At 44.3% G+C, this 20,723-nt stretch overlaps 1 protein-coding gene across 3 annotated transcripts in view; it reads left to right on the top strand.

Moving 5' to 3' along the window:
• The window catches only part of Mical2 (microtubule associated monooxygenase, calponin and LIM domain containing 2), a 200,880-nt gene that overhangs the window by 14,993 nt on the left and 165,164 nt on the right, over positions 1-20,723 (top strand). For 2 of the 3 annotated variants that reach the window (XM_042691530.1, XM_042691529.1), the window contains exon 2: positions 8,241-8,327. The gene's annotated coding sequence lies outside the window, so the exon portion shown is untranslated. The remainder of the gene's footprint in view (positions 1-8,240; positions 8,328-20,723) is intronic. The other variant, XM_042691528.1, reaches the window with a different exon arrangement.

Here is a 20,723-nt window from a genome sequence, read left to right as displayed (position 1 = left end):
CAGCCTTTCTTCCCAAAGAGTTTATAGTACCACTGGGAACACTAGACCTCTGTGTGTAAGCAAACAGAGTTGCTGGAGACTTGCGAACAGATCAGCTAGGTCACAGGAATTTCATGACTAATGTCCATATGACTGGAAGAGATGGTGGGTGTATTTTCTATGTCTTAGAAAGCTTCAGGGGTTGTTGCCTGATGTAGATCCTGAAGGGCAAACTGCAGATGAATAAGCATGGGCTTATGCGCTGTGTATAGCTGAGGTGGCAGTGCATTTGTACATGGCCCTGTTTTGTCCTCTGTGAATCTACTTGGTAAGTTTGTCATGAGAATTAAATGAGAAGAAACTTAGAACCACTCAGAACAGCATCTAGTCATTGAACGGTCAGAAAGGGTTGTTGTGCTTATTATTGTTGTTGTTATTATTTAGAAGCATCCTCTGAACCAGAATAAAGCATGATCACTGCAGAGAGGGAACAGCTGGGAGCAAGCTGGCAATCAGGTCTCCTTAGTATATCTGTAACTCTTCCACAGACTTGTGCTTTGTATTCAAGATGCCAAAAGAAGTGGATTCTTAGTTCTAGCCACACATTCTTATCTAACACTCCCCTAATCCCAGCATAATGAAAAACATCTGATATTTCTATCCCTTTGCTTTTGAAGATATTAGAGTTTGAACCCACCTTTACTAGGCAGGTGTTCTTTCCACTGAGCCCCAGATGTCTGGGGTTTCCAAGAGCAATTTATAGTTTGCTAGATTTGTACATTTGTATTTCATTTGCAACATTTGTACATTGGTATTTCATGTCTTCACAATCACCCTGTGGCTTATTAATAATAATCTCCATTTATCAATCCTTCCACAGAGTTAAGTGCCCAAAGACTGGTGGGGAGTCTCTGACCATACCCTCAGAGCATCTATTCTATCTCTTTCTTGGGGAGAGTAATGAAAGGTCTGTGTGACCTGCAGACCTTGATGCAGTTTTGCCTTTTGATCTCTGCTTCCCTCTTCCTAACTCTCTCCCTCCATACCCACCCACCACTGCCACATGACCTGTCTCTTCTAAACAAAGCGCAGGTTGGTAGCTTGGGTTCAGGGCTGAATGCAGAATGGAGCCCTCAGAGAACATCATTGTAATTCTCAGCATTTGTTGTCACTACTGGACTTGTGACCTGGGAGACTGTGATTGGAAAAGGGGTAGGGCAGGAATGAACCCAAGATTCACTAGGAGGAGGGACAGGTCAGAGAGGTAGGACAGAGGAGTCTGGGAGCTAAAGCAGTAATGAGGGGGAGGGGCTTTCTTCCCTGGGAGACCAACAGGATGATGAGATGTTGATTCTGCTAGTTAAGGTGGCACTAAATCCAGGACTTTGAGTATAAACACAGACTTACAAACTCCGTTAACATATCAATGTCCATAGAAACCTAAAACAGAAGAATGTTCTCTGTCTAGCACAGATCAGCAAAAGATAATTGGGACCTTCCACCTTGCCCACACAGGAGAAGCTCTCCGAAGTTCAGAAGAACAGGAACCCCTCCTGGCACCAGGAGCTTGGGTCCTCCAGCCTTATTTGTGCCTGTGCCCTCTTTTCCCTTCTGGCAGCCTTCAATGCCGCGATTGGGGGCTGTTAATGCCTCACACAGCATTTTAGATTGCCAGAGCTCAAGCTAGAATCTGAGCCTAGAACAGTATAGACAGGGAATCAGCAAACTGTGGTTTATAAGGTGGTTCTCAACCTGGTATAGAGAGACATAGGATTTGGAGCCTTTATGTGCCTGTGCTTTTTGATACCCCCATGACTGTGGATGAGTATAGAATTGCCCCTAAGAGAATGATTCAGGCCACGCATGTCTCTCAGGTGGGTCCCCCTTTCTCAGCCTCCAACCTGGCCAATCTCATTGCTGGCTTCAGCCCCATCTCCTGCAGCATCCTGCAGGATGCTCTTTGCTTTGGCTCTGAAGTGTTTTTTTTTCCCCCTCCTTCTCCATCCTCCTCCTCTCTGAGGCTTAGATCCAGTTCTGCCTACTTCTGAAAGGCTTCCTACATGCGCTCCACTCAAGCTGGCTCCTTTCTCCATCTGCCTCCTGGTGGGAGCCAACAGCCTCCAGAGTGTTCTTTCTTCTCCCTCTGCTTCCTGGGTAAAAGCAAGTGATGTATTTTGAGCATCTATCTTGCATTAGAATGCCAGGAAGAGGCTGGCATTGGGGCCTTTCTGGTCCATGTACATATTCCAACTCTGCTGCTTCTGAGCACTGTGACTTTTGGTAGATACTTTAGTTTCCCTGAGTCTCCATTTCCTCACCTGAAAGTGAGGATGTGGTACTTATCTCACAAGGAAATTGGGAGAATGTGATGAAACAATATGAAATGATCCACACAAAGTGCTTTGCACATAATGTCAGGCTTATAGGAAATGCTTGACATATGGCATCTTTTATTATTTTAGTTAATTCTCATTCTAGTTATATAAGTAGACATCATTCCCCAAAGGGAAGTACCTAAGCTCAGAGCTGACCCTACTTGTTCAAGGTCTCACAGTGGACAGGCAGCCAGGTTCTAGCTGAGCCCAGAGTGCCCTTCCTTCTACTGCTGGTGTTTCCTGAGTTTTTATCTCCATTTTCCATGTTTTTTTGTTCTCTTCATCTCTTCAAAGTACCAGCCAGAGTCTGCAGCAAATGCTGTAGAAGAATCTTTCCTGGATGGCCTAAGGGAAGCCAAGTTGGGGTGGGGGTGGGAGGTCAGGAAATGGGACCCTGGGAATTTCATATTTCCTCTCAGATTTCTGGCTGGTCCCTTTATCCCAGACCCCCTGTGTGTGTACTGTAGACCCCTGCGTCCCCACACTGTGCTATGAGGGCTGAGCTGAGCTGCATGGTACTTACTACCTCTTACCTAGCCAATGGGAGTGAATATATTAGGCCCTAAGGGACTATCACCAGTTCTTTTTTATTTTTAAGATGGAGAATAATAAGGGTGTGGGGAAGCAAGGGAAATACCTGTCTGGAAAATTCCTGTGACTATACAAAAGTGCTTAAAAAAAAAAACAAACAAGCCTGGGTCATATGTGTCTTGTGGGAGTCAGCAGAGGAGGCCTCTGACTTTATTGACCTTCCCCACAGCCACAGGTACACCTCAGATCCTGCCAAACATTGCTCTTGCCATTATGGTGGTTGGGAGGATTTTCATATCATTCCAGATTATGGCTTCCAGTTTAGTTCTCCAGCAAATGTTGGAGGCTACTACTTCTACTCAGGTTGTGTGCATTACCTGCAGATGGTACCTTTGTCAGAAAAAACTGTCCTTCACTAGTTGTCTGGGTTATGTCTGCATAGCCTTTGGTGGTGAGCCTTCTTAGAACCTGGGAGGCACATGGCTATGTGTGCTTGGATCAGTTCATGGCTGATGCACTGGAGAGGTGGAGGTTGGTAGAGTTTGATTCTTAGTTTTCTTCTCAGGTCAGTGAAGGGTTTTTTTTGTCATTTGTTTGTTTCCCTAAGCCATTTAAAAATAAATTTGGACCCAGGCACACACCTGTGGCTCACACCTGTAATCCTAGCTACTCCAGAGGCTGAAACCTTAAAGATCACAATTTAAAAGCTAGCCCCAGCAGCAAAGTCCATGAGACTCCATCTCAAAAATAACTAGTAAAAAGGCTGGAGGTGTAGTTCACATGATAAAGTGCCAGAAGAACAAGTGAAATACTCTGAATTCAAGACTCAGTAACAACAATAAAAAAAAATCTGGGACTGGAGGCATGGCTCAGTGGTAGAGTACCTGCCTAGCCAACATGAGTACCTCAAATTCCAGTACTTCGCTAAACACCACCACCACCACCACAACCACCACCCCACCCACCTACCCACACACAAAATCTGAAGATAGTGCTTCTTTCCTAAGGGAAATTAAGAGGGTTTATCAGAAGGGTGCTGTCCAGGAAGGTAGCAGGCAAAGATAATTTTGTTAGCACAGTATGAAGTGTGAGGTTATAGTCTCTGTCTGTTAGGTCAAAATCTTTTGGGACAGGTAACAGTAAAGACAGCAAAACAAACCTCCCTCGGGATTCTGGCAGTCACATCCTGATTACAACCCACTGATAAATACTTGTCTCATAAAAATCATACTGGAGCTCTTAAGATGAGGGAACTGTGCTCAGAGATGCACAGGATGTTGCCTATCCTGTCTAATTTTCTCTGGAAAGATACCCTTTTTCTGATAGTTGGTAAGGAACAAGGAACAGCTAGACATCATCCTTTTTGGAGTGACAGCAAGGACCTTCAGGAATTAGAGTGAGGTGAGTACAATGGGTAGAAGGGACATGAAATGATAGTGGTGGGATCTGAGGGAGTTAGTTATTGATCTCTCTGAGCCTCAGATACTTCACCTGGAAAATGGGCCAGATTATCTCTACTCTTCAGGGTGTGCTGAAGGGTAAGTAAGGTCATAGGAATGCAAGAGTCTCACCCTCAGGGTACAGCACATTTAAGTGCTCTAGTAAGGCAACTGTCTTCCCCTTCCTCTTTCCCTCTTTTGTCCATTCTTTTATTGGATTTTTTCTGCACTACTTTGAGGTTGATGAAAGTTCCAACTTCTTCTCTCTCCTTTTCCCCTTTTTTTAATGATCATGGCAAAGGGGCCTAGTTTGAGATAGGGACCCAAGCAGGGATGGCAGGACTGAGCTGCTTATTCTGGGTTCCAGCAACTTCCTCTGCTCGGGTGGTGGTCCAAACTGCAGTAGTTTCCCTATCATGACTACTTGCAGACACCTCCTTCACTTGTTTGCTTTGCCCCCGTGGTGGCTTTGGTCTTACTAAAGGTAGACAGCTGGTTTTTCTTCCTGAGCAGATTTGGTAGTGATAAGGCAGCCATCTGTTCAGTGCTGTTGTTAGTCAGGATTCTGGGTTTCAAGGGCCAAGAGCCAAACTTGTATGAGTTTGTGCAAAAGTGAATTTCAGGGGAGGCTCAGAGTCATAGGAAGCACTGAAAAACCCAATCCCAGGAAAAGAATGAGTGATCTCCAGCCTTCCTGGACCAAAGGCCTCTGTCCTGTGGTCCACAGCTGCAGGCAGCTGACCCCACACAGCACGCTGCCTGACCCAGAAGAACTTTTCTAAGACTTTCCAGGTTGGAGTGCATGCATACCCTTTGTACCAGTGAATGTAGCCAAGCAGGAAAGAGCCTCTGAGGAACTTCCCTTGAGGCCTGCACCCCTCTCTAGCTGGGGGGTGAGAAATGGGGTGGGATCTGTCATTGAAAGAAAGAATATTAACTCACCTTTATCCAGAGCTTACTTTGTGTCAGCCATTATTATGTCATTTACCTGCTTAACCCATTTAATTTTCATAATTGACCCAATTTTACACACCAGGAAACTGAAGCAGAGAGAGGTTAAGTTCTTTGAGGTAACTTTGCTAGAAGGAGCTCAGACAGAGGACTGAAAATTTTGCATTGGGCAAAAAGTCCTTTATGGCATTATATTATTTAATCTTCAGAATGGTCTTATAGAGTGAATACCAACTTGTTTTCATTTTTACACAAAAATCTGAGGCTGACAGGGCCAGCCAACTACTTTAATGTGAAAGAAATCAGACCTTGATTTCAGGTTCTGAGTTGTGAACTATTTTACTGGGAAGCCTGTGTTCAGATACTTCTCTTGCTCAGGTAGAAGCTATCTGGAGGAGAATTTGCAGGCTCTGCTCAGCCCTAGGCCTTTGTCTTGTGTTTGGAGAGCCTAGACATAAAAACCAACTGAGTATGTGCATGAGTTTCGTGCTTTGAGCTGCCCTCAGTATGTTTCTCACTAACTCATACCAAATGGTTCCTGAATAAGCTCACAGTAATCCATTCATTTATTCATTTATTAAATACTTATTGACTGCCTAGGGAATGCCAAGTCCTGCTTATTTGATATGAGTCACTCAGGGAAGACCTTGTCTCTGGGAAGCTAGGCTTGAAGAATGTCAGAAAAGAAGGTACTATACTTTCTTCTCTCAGGCCTCTCATGGTCTTTTGGAAATCATGAGGCAATGTAGAGCATAGTAAACCATTTCTGTTCCACCTCATATGAAGTCTACATGGCAATAGACACCTCCCTCTTGGCAGGGAATTGTTAAAATGGCATTCCTGGGGGAGACAGTATTTCTTCATTCTGATTGAGGACAAAGGGAGGCATTGTGTCAGGGAATAAGCATGGGCCTGGACTCAGGCTGGCTCCCCTTTGAGTCCCAGGACTGCTATGGCTAGTGCTAATTGAGCTCTAGGACCTGCACTTGACTGTGCCATATCTCCATTTGCTCCTCAGTGCTGTGATAGTATACTGCCTCCTTCCACTGCTGGGAGAAAGGACTGGGGCCACACATGCTAACCACTGGTGCATAGCCCAGTACATGGATTATTTCTTTCTGGCCTTACAATCAATAACTAGTTTTGTAGGTGCCTGTATAAGTCAAGGTCTGTGGAGAAGTCATCAGTTATCTTAAGCTTCTCATTGTATAGATGAGGAGGCCCCTCAAGGTGCTGAATTTCTGGTGTTTTCTGAATAAATATGTTACAGGTGTGTAAAGCATGTTTGGCTGTTGGTCAGATAAAGGATGTGCATTGGTTGGTCCTTTGAGTGTCTGGATCACAGTGTGCTCAGTCCTCTGTGGAAATCTGCCCCATGATCAAGCCCTGGTAGTGTGGCCTACCTTCATCTCACCATGGGGACAATGCAAGCAGAAGCTTTAAAAGCCCATTGTGGAGCTGTAGGCGATTTCCTGGTTTCTCAGACTCTGGTTAGACTGACAGTAGAGTTCAGCATCAGAAAATCCAGCTCTCAGGGCTGGGAAGGTGGCTCAGTGGTAGAGCGCTTGCCTTGCATGCCTGAGGCCCTGGGTTCAATTCCTCAGCACCACATAAGCAAAAAGAAAAAAGCCAGAAGTAGTGCTATGGCTCAAGTGGTAGAGCGCTAGCTTTGAGCTGAAGAGCTGAGGGACAGCACCCAGGCCCAGAGTTCAGGCCTTACGACTGGACCCCTCCCCCCCCCAAAAAAAAGCGAAGAAAAGAAAATCCAGCTCTCTTACCTACTGCTCCTGGAAACTTCCCTTGAGAAGCAGGGCAGATACTTTGAAGATTTCATCCTGTCTGATTTGTGGCATGAAGCAGCTGCACAGAGTCTACAACTCAGGCTGATAAAATGTAGCAGAGGCAGGCCAGCCTGTTTGTCAGCTGGCACAGGCTCTCAGGGCTGTGGGCATGGTAATAGGGATGATGCTGGGCAGGATTGAAGCTTCTAAGCAGGTGACTGCTCTGAGAGCTTGCCAGCCTCTCAGTGTGAGCGGACCATCCCAGCTGTGTCAGACATTCAAGTCTAGGACACCTCAGCTTGGACAGAAGGACCCTGAGAGCTGTGTCAACCAGGTCTATGCTAAAATCCTACCATGCCAGGGGGCCTTGATAAGTGGCATCTATTCTCCAAGCCTCCTTCTCATGTCTATGAGGAGACACTGAGGTAAAGCATGCCTAGTCCTATTGGAGTTGACTCTATATGTGGCCAGTCTTAGTAGATAGCAAGTTCTTCCCCATTTATGATCTGAGCATTCTGGACAGCAAGTCAATCCCACCTCAAACACTGTAAACATGGTTGTTGTGTGCTAGAGAAAACACATGTGTTTGTGTACACAAGAGTAAAATATGGATGCTTCCCTGGAGAATGAAAATAACAAACAGGTATAAAGTCATTTTCTGCAGCAGCAATAGGGTATAAACAAAAAATGTGGGTGGCCACTGAAAGCCAAAATAATTTGTTTAGCAAACAGCTAAGACCAGATGGCCAATCCTATAACTTCTTACTTTATTTAGCATTTTGGACTTTTCCACCTCAGGCACTGTGACAGATTATACATTGGTGACTCATTAACATATTTTATACCAGTTTGACTTACTTTCATTCTGTCTCAATCTTAGAAATCCTGGTACTTATTGTTATTTTTCCTAGAGCAAAGTCTTAGTGTAGAGCTCAGTTGGCAGCAGACAATAGAATTGGTTTTGCAGTGATTCTTTACTTTGCAAAACCTGGGACACCCAGAGGGATTTCCTGTCCATTTCCTCTTGCTGGGTACAGTCTATGAGATAAAGCGGCACAAAACAATTCATTTTGGAAACTTAGCCATGATCAGAGCCCTCTGCAACCTCTTGGAGAAGAGAAAATAAGGGGTTGTAATGACGGATAACAGAACTGACATTAACTGTTGGGCTTCTGTTTTAATAGGAACATGGCAACCTATGCGGACTGTGTCCTGGAGGGAGAAGATTTTAGCCTGTGTGATGCCTGAGAATCAAGCGAGTAAGTCACATGGTAGGTCTCTTTCATACCTAGGAGTAGCTCATCATGAGTACCCCATGTCAGAGGAGGTAGGATTGAGATTGACATTTACTTGGTCGGGGGTAGGGGGCAAAGGCCCTGTTGGTAAGTGGCAGGACAGGATCTCTGTTCTTCATCCTTCAAGTGAGGCCAACTCAGCTCTTTAAATCCCCATCTGGCTCTGAGAATATTTCAACCTCTTGACTATCCAGGTCTGTGCAAATAGGGACCTGGCCAGGTGGCTTCTGTAGGGTGTGGCTTCACACATGACGATGTAATCAAGCCATTGTCAGAAGATGAAGCCTGTTTACAACCTTTTTGTGACTCCTAAGCCCTTGGAGGCTTAGTGTCTAGAAGGCTGGTGCAGACAGAAATTGATGACTTATTTATGGTCTCCTTTGTGGACTGTGGAAAGGCCTACCTGCTGTTCTCCCAGTTCCTCTCACTGTCCTGTTTGCTGTGTCCTCTGAAATGCTGCTAGAGACCCTCCTTAAGTTCTGCTTCCTGGCCTTCAGCCTCTCCAGTCAGACCTCTAACTCTTTTCCCACCTGTCTACCCTAGTTCCCCTCCTCCTAGCTGGGAACAGTTTGCCATCTGCAGAACATACTGCTCCTGCCAAGAGGCTCCCATTGCCATGCTCCCATAATGCTTTGTGCTCTCACATATACCACTAGCAGAAGTAAGATATCTTCATGCACCATTTCACCCTGACCTTCCTGCCTGAGTTGGCAGCTCACTCTAGCCCTCAATTGTTTCTGTCATGTTGCAAATGGTCAATAGCTGTTTGTTTACTCAAGAAGTCACGGCTTTATTACCCTTGAAGCTTCATCACAGCAGTGCCTCATGGGAGCCTCACACCCTGGGATAGGCAGTTGTATAATCTCTCTTTGGTTTATGGACATGTGGACTGGGCTCTGAGCAGTCAGATAACTTGCCCACAGGCTGTTATTGGAGGCTGTTATCTGAGTAGGACTCAGATCATCTGTGTCTCAGGCTAGTCTGGTTTCTGTAATGTCAGACTTTGTAATTAAAGAGGTTATTTAGAGCAAGCCCCTCATTACCAAACAGGGAAACTGAGACCAGGCCTAAAGAGACTTTCTCAAGGTTGTAGAACTAACTGGAATCACCAGCCTTGGACTTCCTCTTCTCCTTCCTCTGCTTCCCTTCTATATACAGCAATCTAAAAACGTTTTGAGCTCCTAGCCTGCATTTTCTGGAAGGCAAAGAGCTTACCCCTCAGTTGGAGGGATAAAGAAATGTAACCTGTATGTTCTCCCCAGGAGCACCTTGGTCTATGAACTGGGCTAGCCTTGCAGGAGCTCTGTTTCATTGCAGGAGGGTGGATAAGTGTTTATTTCAAGAGGCCCAGGGATTGGGGGACCAGGCTAGATGGCAGTTGGAAGCATATCTGGATATCAATAGCCTGGTGGGTTCAGATCCCAAGTGGGGATAGAATAAAAAGGGAAAAGGCCTAGGGAAAAACTGCTCCGAATTTGATTCTTAGTGTCTGGCAGACTCAAGCACAGCTCAGCTTGATTAGTCTACTAAGTCTGAGAATTGCCACTTTTCCTGCAGAAATAGCATGCAGAATATGTCCACAGAGAAGGGTTAACAGTGACCAGTGAATTCAGTGTTGTCTGAAATGTATGTGGGGAGGGACACATATGTAGTTCTGACTGGCCCACTCCTACTATGAGCAGATGAATTGTATTTTGTTTTGTTCTGTTGCTGATTTACCACATGTCAAATGGATCTTGGTCCTCTTCTGGCTCATTCATTCAGTTGAGGCTTGACCCAGGGCCAGGTAAGCTCTAATGTGAATACCACCCCTTCTTGCAACTTCTTGGGCACCCAGACTGGAAACAGGGACTGTCAGCCCCATCTCCATTGGCAAGTTTAAACATACAATTTGCCCAAATTACAGAGAATGTGATGTTTGCCAAATAGGTACCTTAGATGGTTTCCCAGAACATACCAGATTATATACTTCTCTAGGGCAGGGAAAATGTGTCAGGTTCTATCATTATTGTTTATACCTCATGTTCACATTGTATCTTGCATTTTCTAAAGATGATTTAATCTTCACAATCAAGTGAGTCCAGCCCCATTTTCCAGATGAAGAATTTGCCTTAGACAGGCTGTAACCTGCCCAGGGTAATGTAGCTGTCTAAGGGCTGGGCTGGGATATTGCTCAGGCCTCCTACTTATCAGTGGTATCATCTTCCCTCTACTAAACTCTGACCTTATTTATGTAAATTCCTGAAAGGCCTGGGACATAAGAGAAGCGTGATACTCATTGAATGAGTGAACTTTGGCTAGTTTTTAGATTTTTTGCCACTTAATTCATAAATGGATCCTCATTGGCAACAAAGGTTACTACCCTGTAAAGTGTTTGAGTTTCTTGCCGTGATAAAAACAACAACAACAACAAAACACAAAAAAACCTGGCCCACTCTTTTCTCAGCCTGTCTTACCCCAGGAACTGGGTCATATACCATAAATAATTAATTCCTTGAAGCTTCCTCTCAGACCTACTTCCTTCTGAGGCTGAGATGATCTGCCAGACACTAATCTTTGAAAGGTCCCGACAGAAGCAGACCCTACTATTTATTATCAAAAACTTTCAGATGATGCCTTGAATTTCCCATGAATTTCTTAGCCTAAAGAGGCTAGGTTTCCAGTAGGTTAACTTGATATACATATTTTCTAGTACTGGGGTTCAAATTCAAGGCTTCTAGATTGCTAGACAGGCAATCTACCTGTTTGAACTATGCCTCTGGCCCTAATTTGGTGCTTTTTTGTTTTGTTTTGTTTTGTTTTGCTGGTACTGGGGCTTGAACTCTGGGCCTGAGCTTCTTTTGCTCAAGGTAAGTGCTCTACCCTTGAACCACAGCACCACTTCTGGCTTTTTTGAGTAGTTTATTGGAAATGAGAGTCTCATGGACTTCCCTGCCCAGGCTGGCTTTGAACAGAGATCCTCACATCTCAGCCTTGAGTAGCTAGGATTACAGATGTGAGCCACTGGTACCAGGCATAATTTGGTGGTTTTGAGCCCTTCCCTGACTAACCTTTTCTAGACCAGTAAGAATCACTATGGTTATCTATTTAGAGTCCTGAAGGGAAATGATCCTTACCAATCTTTAGATTTTCCAAGATTTTGTGGCAAGGGCTGGAGAAAGAGCAAATAAAACCACATGAAATGAGGTCCATGTGATGGGAGGGACAATAACCATAACATCTTCCAAGTCTACTCTTTCCCTAAGTGACACCAAGGTCATGTTTCTTAGAGTCTACAGTGGATCTGCTGGCCTCAGACTCCTGAGGTCAACAGAGATGAATGGAAAAAGCAGCAAGAGGAGTCCCGAAGACCCATGTGTTAGGGTTGCCTGTTCAAAGGCTAGCCTGTGTGGTCTTTGGCAAGTCACAGAGCTACTCCTGTCAGAATTGCTTTATAAGGAAATAAGGAAGGCGTGGAGAACCAGGTAGCATCTTAAAGGAGCCTCCTATATTTTACTTGTTCTCAGGATCTACTCTCAGTTTGTTCTAGTGATTGGCACTGCTCGCTCCCTTCATCTCATGTGACCAGAGCTTGCTTCTGTCAGCACTTTTCTCCTGACCTGTTTAGCTCTACCACCTCTCTCTGCCCCACCCAGGGATAAGCCAGAGCATAGATAAGCATAGCCTGATGCTGGTTTCCTGCCAAGTAGTTAGGAAAACCTAACTTTGGAGGAACTTTGGAGCCCTAAGGAGAGATTGATTGGTATAAGAGGAGAGTAGGACTGAAGTGAGGGCTGAGATGTCTCAGATCTTGATACTCCAAGGTTCCTGGACTCTATTGAGTTATAAACCAGAGGGTAGTAAATACATTCTGAAGATAATGGTGGCTAGACTGTGGTGAGGGGTTGCCAACCATCCTGGGAAGCAAAGGAGGCAGCGTTGGTGGAAATGTACACAGTAACAGACAGCTAACTCAGAAGGGAAAGGGAAGGCTAAGGAAGGCGGAGTTGTCACTTAGACATAAATGCTAGAAAAAGTTTATGGGTTGTCTAATCTAGACTTCACAGTTGTGAGTAAAGAAACTGCAGTCCAGTCACCTTTACAATATAAACTGCTATGCAGAGATATGGTTGAAACGAACCCATAATAAAAACTAGTGGCAGAAGCAAGAGGCAGGTTAACTCTCCTGATTCCCAACAAATGGCCTCCACCTATACCGTCTTGTTTCCTCTCGTGAGTTCAGCCTCCATACCTTCCACTTCTTAGACCCTGAGGTGTCAGCAGGGCCCCTACCTCCTGTTTATCAAGGCCTAATGAAACCATGGAGACTGAGCTGCCTGTCTTGTGCAGTTGTCTGCTTTGTACTTAGTCCCTAACAATGTCCAGTCAGCATTATTCTGTGTGTCTTGGGTGAAAGGTCAATTCAAGACAGGAAATGAAGGAGATGATAGCCCAGCCTCAGCTCTGGTGGCCTCTTGTGGGTTTGGCATTCAGGTAACAACCAGCCAGCTTGGTTGCTAGCCATGTCTTGTTCTAAGGGTAGTTACTAATCTCAGCCTTCAGTATTCATTGCTCAGAGCCTGCAGTATTCCTTGCTCAGGAAAGTGTTCTTTGCGTTGAGGGCTGATTACCCCACTACTATGTTGATGAAAAACACTCTTTTCTGGGAACTCCTTTTAATTCTACACTTTTTCCTGTACCTGAAAATTTTTGTGACAAACTTTCCCACTGGACAGATACAGGGTTGGCATATGTCACCTTGCCTGTCCCTCACAGCAGCCTTCTGAGATGAGGATATTTGTATAGAAGAGGAAGCGAAGGCAGATATGTAGATAGGTGGAGCTCAGACAAAGTGTCTATCTCGAATCTTCCCTTGCCTCATACTTTACCTGGTACTTTTGTAGAGAGAAGGAAGGTGGAGGTGAAACCAGCCAGCCATGGATTGGGGCACCAGGACTTTATTATGGGTTTTTCCAGTGCTAGGCCTGGACTTGGTTCTTGGGATAAGAATAAGAGGCCAAGGGCTCTTGGCCAGGCCTGTGTCAGGACGGGTATTTATACTCATAGCTATCTAAGCATTGTCATACAGAATCAGTGATCTGAAAGTACTGAGAAAGACCATAGCAAGGAGGTTCTGTGGAACTTGGGTATTGAAGGGTAACTAGAAGACTGTGAAGTAGAGAAAGGCAAAAGTTTTCCCAAAGAAAAGGTAGATGGCAATAAAGGTCTGATTTAGTATTTGGACATAAGGAGAGGTTGTTTGCGTATTTTCTTTTTTAGCTGAGACTGAAAAGAGTGGAATATTCAGTTGAAAGATTGGTTGGATAAAGCCAATTGTCAAGAGAATGAGCCAGAATTTTTAAAATATATGTCAGGTCTTTAGAAAAAAAGATTGGAATTAGACTGGCCATAGGCCTTGCCAAACACTTGTTACCATGCAAGGTTCATTGCAAGAAACATCACTAGAGACATGTAAAGACCCTCCAGATGTGACTTCTCCAGGTATTAGAGGTCCTACATGCTTGTGAGGAACTCATTTTCAGTTCATCTGTGTCTGTTTTCTACATTTTGTGTTAGCAGAGGAGGTGACTCTTGGTGGGACAAAGGGAGTGGGGTGGGAGGGGCCAGGCTAGCAGTTCATATTTAAAATGTCTTGGATTCCTCTAGCCAAATAGGCTGAGAGCAAACATCCTTATGAGTTCACGGGCAGACTGTATCTCCAGGGACTGTTTTACATTCCAGACATGGCCACACATTCACTTGGTAGTGGCTGGGGTGTGGGGTGAGAAAGCTACTTTAAAAAAAAGAAAAGGTCAATAAAAATATCTGTCTGATTTTAAGGTTGATAATTGTAAGGCAAAAGTATTCAGGAAGCAGATTATTTATCATGAAGGTGAACCAGATTTTTTTAAAATAATAGATCTTTAGAGTAGAGACATGATGACAAAAGAACCCTCTAGGAACTCTTGTCCACTGGGCATAGTTGATAATGGACACCTTGCTGTGGTCTGCTCTAGGAAGTAACGTGGCAAATGGAACTTTGAGCCTGAACTGTTCCCCTTGAAAAGGAATAAACTAATAAACTGAAGAGTGATTTGGAGTCAGAGGCTGTTTGGTTTCTTTTTTTTTTTTTTTTTTTTTTGGGTCCGGTCGTGGGGCCTGAACTCTGGGCCTGGGTGCTGTCCCTCAGCTCTTCAGCTCAAGGCTAGTGCTCTACCACTTGAGCCACAGTGCCACTTCTGGCTTTTTTTCTTTTTCTTATGTGGTGCTGAGGAATTGAACCCAGGGCCTCAGGCATGCAAGGCAAGCGCTCTACCACTGAACCACCTTCCCAGCCCTGGCTGTTTGGTTTCTTACCAGCAGTCCACATTGTAACCTTTGTGCATTATATCTCTATGAGGAAAGAAAAAATTGTTTTTGAGGCAATGGCTATTTGTTTTATGGAATGATTGTCACTGCAGGAGTTCAAATACCAAGGAGAGACTCTAGCATCTTATGTCAGCCAACACAAATGGGTTATATTGGATGGTGGGAGACAGTTTCCACCATGGAAAATTCCTCATTGGGTCAGGTCACACTTTCACTTGTCCTTTCCCTTAGGAACTGCTGGATGTTGGAGTTCAGGGTCATTTTGACTCATTGAATGGTCAAAGCACTTGCCTTAACCCCTGAGTATTTGTCACAGTATCTACTAGCTCAAGGCATGTGGCCTATCACCCAGCATCCTGAAACCTCTGCCCTTCTCATACAGTTTACATTGCTTTCAGCTTCCAGCTTTAAAGCTATTAGCAAGCACGCAAATGCTAGAGGACTTTCAAACCCCAGTGCTTGGCACCGAGTCCTGGAAAGTAAAATAGTTTTATTAAGGCAGTGGTCTCCTCCAAACTCAAGCCAGCAGTGATGTGTGTTTTCCAGATAGATTCTACACCATCTAATCAGAGAGCTATTAGCTCTCTGATTGGCCCTGGTAAAGTAAAAAGGATATCTCAGAGCTAGCTCACCCTGCCAGTGTCTGATCTGCTTGCTCTCCTGACACCTCAGAACAGACTCTGGGAATGGCTAAGCTGTGTTCATTTTGCCTGGCACATGCTTGACAGAATGTATGAATTATAATGAACGTATGAATTAATGAATAAGCAAGCAGTAGGCAAATCCTTTCTGCCTTCTGGTAGAAGTAGGGAATAAGTGAACAGGTGAAGGCTGTTTTCTGTGTGCTATCCAGGATCTGGCATGCATTCAGAAAAGACCCCTTTGGTCCTTGGAGCAAAGAGAGTTATGTGATAAGTAACCTTTGATCCACATCACTTCAAGAAAAAGAGTTCTACGTTCAGGGCTTAGAACACACATCAATAGCAGTTAACAAGCTGCTGGGAGTACTGGTCCTGGAGACAGCAGGGTAGAGTCCATTCTGGTGGCTGCTGCTGTTTATTCATTGTATTGGACTAAATGTCCCCCGTCTGGACACTTCTGCCAAGAACCTGCCCATGGAGCCTTTGCTTTGCCGTGCTCCTTTCTGTAACATTAGAGTTCTTGCATTTAAATCCTAATCCTGAATTCTCAAGTATGTGGGCATATTGATAGGCTTTGAACAGCCCATTTGTCCTTTCTGAGTCAGGCAGGGCTCACCTGTCTGTGCAGGTGGACACACCTGCTTGTAAAGGCTGAATACTGTTTACAAGCTCTTATGTGAGGACTACAGGGGCAGCATGGCCAGCAGGACTGCTGGCTGACCAAATGCTTCCTGGAAGGAACAAACACTTCTTATTTATACCAAAGCCGGCCAGCTGCTAGAGAATGTGTTATTTACATCATTAATAATGTTGGTAACAATATAAACAGCAAAGCTATGTAATTTTGTATCAAGAAATTATTCCTAAAATGAAAGGGCTGTAATTCAAAGTTAAAATCTTAGAAGTGAAAGTAGTCCTGTCCCTTCTAAGAAGGAGTTTTATTGGTAATGAATATTTGTTCATTCAACAAACATGTACTTACTACCTACTGGCAGCAGATAGAACATGGGTACTGGGGTTATGCACACAAAATTTGATAACTCATCAATAGATGAGTTAGTTCCAAAAAAAGGACATAGAACAAAATGTTGAGTTATTTGAATTAGATTCATTGGTTATATCAACAGAATACTCAGAGGTAAATGCTCTAGGGAATAGAAAGAAACAAGATATCAGTTAGCTTTTTCTTTAAGAAGTTTATGTATTAGTTGTCCAGATGAGATTAGTGCTTGGGGCTAAATGAAATACTGGTGGCGTGGTCCATACTGTGTGTGTAAGGGAAACCATCCTAAGAACTCCATAGAGTACAGTGTGGGAAAAGAGATGAAGGAAAGGTGAGGCAAAGCTTCAAAGAAGAACCATGCTGCTAAGAACATCATTAATAATGATGCCTAGTCAGGCATCATTTTGTTTTATCCTTGAGGGACCCAGTGGGTCAGGTCTATTATTATCCCCATTTTATGGATGAGAAAACTGAGGTTTGAAGATGTTAGGTAACTCATCTCACACGCCTAGTAAGTAGTAGGTTAGGCTTTGCAATCAGTCTTACTGACTCCAGGATCCAGGATCCAAACTGGGACTTGTGATATTCTACTACCTTGAAAGTTTCAGTAATAAAGCCAGGAGGGCTTTGAGCCAGATGGGCATTCCAGATCAGCAGAGGAAAGCAAGGATGAGTGTGAAGGAGTTCAGTGTCAGGAAACTTATTTGGATCTGTAAGTTTGGAGGACCAGGGACTGGGGGAGGGATGAAGGGAAGAGGATGGAAGGGTAGATGAGGGCTAGACACAGAGGTGGATTTTGTTTTGCTCTACTGAGATGTTTGAGCCTCACCCTGTGGAGCATCGGGGGAGCTGCTGAGGGATCTGAAACAGAAATAGGATATCAGGACATGAATCTTGTGTTTCTGATAGAATTCAGGCAACAGATTGGGGATGAGGTTAGAGTATTGATGGGAGGTGAATCTGGAGTCAGGAAAGCCATTGACGAAGGCACTTTGAGAATTACAGTGAGCAGATGGAGACCTCTAGGAAGGACAAGAGGCAGTGGGTGAGACCACTGAGGAAATGGGTGGAGTGATTGAGGTGAGCCTATTGAGACAGGAAATGGGCTCTTTAAGGTGAGGAAAAGACCATGAATATGAATTCCAAGCATGTGATGAGAATGTTGTTCATGGAGGTTGGAGCTGCGTGGCAGGGGTCAGGTATGGTGAAGGATCACAGGCAAAGTTTTTCAGGGATAGCCAGGGAAATGTTTTTGTTGCAGTTGATATGTGGTCTGGAATGCAGCAGAGAGATGTGCATTGGAGCTGTAGCCTTTGAGTACAGACATTGCTGTACTGTAGGAGGGCTGAGGTCCTATAAGGCAAAGGTCAGGGGCTCCACTTTCATGTGAGGAAGAGAGGACTCTGCAAAAGCCTGAAAACTCAGATAGACACCAGGCAAGATAAAGACTGCTAAATGGCAATGGGATTTAGGAACAGTGAGTGGTGACATAGACCTGATGAATGGCTGGCGCGTGCGCGTGTGCGTGTGTGTGTGTGTGTGTGTGTGTGTGTGTGTGTGTGTGTGTGTGTGTGTGTGTGTAAACTAGAAGTAACCTTGTCTTTTCTAGCAAAAGCAAACAGATCTAATAGGTTGAATTTGGACACAATTTAGGGAGTTATAATTTACAAATCAGAAAATAAAGACATATAGGGCAATGACTTCTTTGGGGGAGAACTGAAAAATAGAATCAAGTTCTTCAAAATGAGGTTTCTTTGTAAGACAGACCATGGCCTTTGTGCCATGAGCAGTTCTGGATGGGATGTGTCCGCAGTCACTCTAGGCTCCTAGGTTCAGTGCTGTATACACAATGAGCATGCAAGTGCAAGAAACCCATTTATAAACTCACTTTTAGATGACTCTTTACCTCTTTCCCAGGGCCTCTCCCTAGCATCAGACTAAATCCATAGGTGCAAGTTCCAGAAATACAGTGTTAATAGGTAGACTCAATGGAAAGGATGCTTCTAGTAGTCCTACCTTTGCAGATGCTGAAGGCTGGTTACAGAGAAAATGAGTCACTCCTCTCTCTCCACATAGAACTGCAACAGTCTCTGCCTAGATTTTGTCTTGGGCTACCTGGAGCCCAGGTATGGAGTTAATCATTCCAGGTATGAGCTGAGGATACCATGGAGCCTGACATGACAAGAAGTTCCTCTACTTGATTTTCAGAGATTCTGCTGTTCATGACTTGTTCCAGGGGGAGCTTAGTGCCTCAGAGATCCACCTTCTTCCTGCCGTATTACCTGAATTTTCATAGCCTCAGGAGCCAAGTACTTAGGGGTATTGATGAAACCAAGGAAACTAGCTCATTTTTCCCAGTCTCCTGCTTTATGCCAAATAGAAGAATTTTTTCAATAGGGTGAGTGCCTACATAGAGGGGTACATAGGCTTATTTCTAGGCTGCCAAGCAACTTTTCCAGGATATTGAGTTCCTAATGGAAAGTAAGACATAGAATGACAGAAGTAGTTATTGTTATAAGTTAGCCTACAACAGCACTAGTGTGAGAGATTGATCCTATTTCTGATTGAAGGGGATGCCTTATGATGACATAGGCCAAGTTAACATTCCCACCACTAATGGCTATTGTGCTTATTAGGTGACACTTGCAGCCACTCTCAATGACTTTGGTATGACAAGTTTATTTCTCACATGTATTCTAGTCGTATAGGTCTTCGTTCCAAGTGAGCATCCAGGGAAACTGGCTCCTTCCTACCTGTGGCTCTGCCATCTTTCTTGTGAATCTCAGGACTTCTGTGCTGTAGAGGAAGGGAGGATCAGGGAGAGTCATGATGTAAGAGGTCCTTATAGGTCTGTCTTTGAAGTGACAGAAGTCCCTCCTGCTCTGTTCTGTGTCCTAGAATGTAATCACCTGGGCTCACACAGCTGTAAGGAAGGGTCCTCAGGAAAGGAGCAATTAGGCTAGACCTTAGCTCACCTTTCTCTGCCATACCCACCACTGCTGGAAGGTTACCTCTCAACTGAGTGTTTATTAGTGTATTGGCTACTGTGTTCCTTTAACATTGCATTGAGGTATCCTTACTACAGATCCTGGCATTTGGGGACAGATTAAGGAAGGGTGGGAGAATCATGAATATAAGGTATACACCAGAGGCTGTGTTCCTGTTTTGGTGTAAAAAGCAGTCCTTGTACATGGTTGGCTTCACCCACTTCACTTTGTGTGGAAGCAGTTTGGAATAAAGATGTCTCTGAAGAGCCTCTCAGGCTATGGGACCTCCAGTCACAGGATTCCCACGCTGACTCTATGACCTTGGACAAATTGCAGACTTGTCTAAATTCTCTGGAAAATACAGATGCCACTAGTTAGTATCTCACAGTGGTTTGTTAAAATAATGAATGACTTTAATACATATAAAGCTGTTAATACATTGCCTGAGACTTCATAGATGGTCATTAAATGTCAATAAATATGTTCCCAAAGATTGAATGTTCATTCCATTAGCACATGTTAATGGAGAGGAGGCCTTGTGCTAGGAACTAGAAATATGGAAGCACAGAATAACTGACTAATGCAAGTCAGTACAGGGTGCTGTGGGAACTCTGTGAGAGAGGTCAACCCATGTGGGAAAGGGGTCAGTGTAGGGAGGTATGGGAGGAGAGGAGTCCATGAGGACTAGGAGTTACTCTCATGTCCTTGTGGTATACAGAAAAGTAGCAGGCATAGTACATTGTTTTGTAAATGGAGAAGCTCCTTAGCACAACAGGATATTCCTTATGAATCCGAAAGTCAATGCCCCATTTGTTAGGAAATGGAAAGACTTGGAAAAAATTATATTAAGTGAAGTAAGCCAGGCCCAAAGAAACATAGGTCCCATGGTTTCCCTTATTTGCAATAACTAGTATATGTCTGAGACAAGCAGAAAAGGTCAAATGAACCCCAAGATAAGGACACAAGTGGCATTTTCTTTCTTGCTATTGTTTTTAACTTTGGTTGCTTTGTATGTCCCTCCCTCACAGTATAACCCATTTTCACTGTATTTGATGTTGGTATAATTTGGGAAGGGGAAGGGAAAAACGTTGTGTGTGTGTGTGTGTGTGTGTGTGTGTGTGTGTGTGTGTGTGTGTGTGTGTGTGTGTGTTTTTTGGGTCCGGTTGTGGGGCCTGAACTCTGGGCCTGAGCGCTGTCCCTCAGCTCAAGGCTAGCACTCTACCACTTGAGCCACAGCACCACTTCCAGCTTTTTTCTTTTTGCTTATGTGGTGCTGAGGAATCGAACCCAGAGCATCGTGCATGCAAGGCAAGCGCTCTACCACTGAGCCACCTTCCCAGCCCCAACAAATTGTTTAAATAGGGATACAGGTGGGCCCATTCCAACAATGAGA

Source organism: Dipodomys spectabilis, unplaced genomic scaffold (assembly GCF_019054845.1).
Source record: "Dipodomys spectabilis isolate Male_0828 unplaced genomic scaffold, ASM1905484v1 ptg000145l, whole genome shotgun sequence".
NCBI lineage: Eukaryota > Metazoa > Chordata > Mammalia > Rodentia > Heteromyidae > Dipodomys > Dipodomys spectabilis.
This window is presented reverse-complemented; position numbering and strand designations above follow the sequence as displayed.